This window comes from Orycteropus afer, unplaced genomic scaffold (genome assembly GCF_000298275.1).
Source record: "Orycteropus afer afer isolate SDZICR_OR568_19922 unplaced genomic scaffold, OryAfe1.0 scaffold00292, whole genome shotgun sequence".
Taxonomy (NCBI): Eukaryota; Metazoa; Chordata; class Mammalia; order Tubulidentata; family Orycteropodidae; genus Orycteropus; species Orycteropus afer.
Window position 1 is genome coordinate 3,150,509 of NW_006921879.1, and position 3,192 is coordinate 3,153,700.

Genomic DNA, 3,192 nt, shown 5'->3' on the forward strand with positions numbered 1-3,192 from the left:
ACCATGGGGTTAATTACCAATCTCACCATGGGGAATGACTACATTCAGCTGCCCAGCCACTCAACTAGGCCCAGCCAAGTTGACACACAAACAACCACAAGTCATAATCAACTCAATGGCAGTAACTTTTGTTTGTTTGTTTGTTAGGTGTCTAAAGAAGCCTGGTAGCATGGTTGTTAAAGCATTCAGCTGCTAATCAAAAGGTCAGCGATTTGAACCCACAAGACATTGCAGATGAGGCAGTCTGCTTCCTTAGAGATTGACGGCCTTAAAACCCTATGGGAGCAGTTCTATTCTGTCCTAAAGGGTCTCTATGAGTTGGAATTGACTCGATGGCTGTGGGTTTAGGGTGTCTATGCTTCTTCCTGCTGACCACGTGATTCCAGTGATTTACCAGAGGCCGTGGATGGCACAACTTCCTTATCCAGAATCTTTATTAACAATACCCTGCATCTGTACAACACCAAAGCAAACATTATCTCCTTTGGTCTTCACAATAAACCTGAGCAGCACAGAGTATCATCTCCCCCTTTTACCAATCAGCAAGTGAGGTGACGTGGCCTGCTGAGGATCACAGTGAACTGGGACACAGATCAGCATGTGGACTCAGATGCCTTGCCTTTTTCCACCAAGCAACAGGGGCACAGATGCCCTGAGGGACTCTTTGGCAATCACCATAAGGGAGCTTCAACTGACTGGTGCCACTGAGGACCCTCAGGACCAGTGGCTTTATTCTACCTCAATGCCCCTTTTCTCTCCTGTGACTCTACCTGCTTGAGCTCTGATAGCGTAGTGGGTAAGACATTTGGCTGCTAACCAGGTCAGTGGTTCCAACCCACTAGCTGCTTCTCGGGAGGAAGATGAGGCAATCTACTTCTATAAAGATGTATAGCCTTGGATACCCAGTGGGGTCGCTATGAGTTGGAACCAACTGGATGGCAGTGGGTTTGATTTGTTTGGATCCCACTTCCGGGTAAGATCAGAATGGTATCTTAGAGCCAGCTGTCTCCTGAGGAAGTACTGTTCTCATAAATAAACTCCACTATTCAATCATATGGCACTGAGTGGTGATACTGGACACACTCCCTGATGGCTGGTCCCATGGCTGATTCTCAGCTGTCATGTCAGCCTAAATGTCACCTGCTCAGAGGTCTAACACCCTCTCCTCATCCCTATTTACTATCAAATCATACTGCTCCTTCCCTTTACCCCACTTAAAACAATACTATTTATGTATTGGAATTTAAGGCTCAGAAAAGAGGCACCCTGTCTGTTCTGACCATCTCGAGCACCTGGCACATAGTAGGCATTCAAATACTCGGTAACTAAATGAAGGAGTAATAATGGCAGAAAGAATGAGCTCTCCCAGTAGATGTGTCTTACTGATTACAATCCTGCAACCAGATTAGGGTAAAATGTTGGTAAATGTTGAAGCTGGATATTGGGTGTCTGGGAGTTCATTATACTATTTTCTCAACTTTTTGAGTGTGAAAATATCAGTAATAAAAAGTTAAATAAAATAAAATACTTGGGGATTTAGAAAGGCAGTTGTTATGTGCCGTCGAGTCGGCCCCGACTCATAGCGACCCCTCCTTGGGTTTCCGAGGCAGTATCACTATGGAAGTAGGATTGCCCAACCTGCCTTCCAAGGAGTGGCTGGTGGAGTAAACCAAAATCACAGTACAAATGAAAGGTGGCAGTTGGTCATAATGCCCAGAAAGATGAACCACAATGCATCAGCCCAGCTTGCTGGCAGGATCATCTGAGTTTGGTCAGACTGGACCTCCAGCCAAGAGGTCTAGCACCCAGTTTAGCTTAGCCCCCTCCCCTTCCCACAAGCCCCCTGTTGTTGGTATTTCCCATAGTAGAGAGCCACTTCTTCCACCACTATGGCCCCAGGATCTTTATTTTACACAATCCATGCATTTTGTCACTGTCCCCAATTCCAGGAGTTTCATGGAGGGGAAATTTGGGGGCAATGTGGCTGTGGTAAACCTGTGGCCAAGTGTCCGACAGAAGCCAACACTCCTGGCCCCAGAGCCCGCTGGGCCTCTCTGACTGCTCTCATGCATCATCCCTGCACAGTCTCATTTCTTACCTCCTCTCACATCCTCTGACAGCCTTTCTTCTTCAGAAGGGTCCCTGAGCCCCCAGCCGGAAACAAAGTAGGAAAGGGAAAGAAAGGAAGCAAGCCTGGAGCCAGGCCTCTGCAGCACCCTCCAGAAAGCTGCTCTGGGCGGCCATCTTCTCTCTGGCCAGAACACCCCTCAGTGGTTCTAGGGGGTTTCATAGCATTTGAGAAGAGAAGGGCCTCGTCTCCCTGTTGCTCTGGATGTGTGGACAGTGTTCCCATTCGGGAGGCAACAGCATCGAGGGGAGAGTCCCCCTCACACCCCCTGTTTTCACAGCCTTCCTAAAGTCCCACTGAGAACCAAGGCTGAGTACCTGTCTTCCTTTTCCCTGTACCACCCTATAACTTTAGCAAAGAAGAAAAAAAGAAAATACTAGTAAAAGAGCAAATAAATTTAAGAATACAGGCTGCCAGGACTTAAGAGAGTTTAAGTAGATGAAGGAATATGGTTTAGCTAGTGGTGACTGCTAACCAGAAGGCTGGTGGTTCAAACCCACTAGCCACTCCTCAGAAGGAAGGTTGGGCAATCTACTTCCGTAGTGACACTGCCTTGGAAACCCAAGGAGGGGTCGCTGTGAGTCAGGTCCGACTCCACAGCACATAACAACTACAACAACAAGTGGTGAGCAACTTGTCTCCATCTCATGCTTCCAGCCCTGAAACTGGGTTAACATTAAAAGGGACTTCTTTCCAGTGAAGAATGCATGACACTCTATTTATCTATCTCTAGGGTATTTAAAGGATCTCTGGTGGCATAGGAGATAAGGTATTTCACTACTAACTAGAAGGTCAGCAGTTCAAACCCACCAGCTGCTCTGTGAAGGAAGATGGGGCAATCTATTTCTATAAAGATTGACAGCTTCAGAAACCCAACGAGGGTCACTATGAGTTGGAATCGACTTGATGGCAGTAATTTGGTTGTTTTTTGTTTTGTTTTTAGCGTGTCTAACAGGAGCTCTGGCAGCGTAGTACCTAAGGCACTTGACTGCTAACCAGAAGGCTGGCAGTTCAAACCCACCAGCCACTCCTCGGAAGGAAGGTTGGGCAATCTACTTCCATAG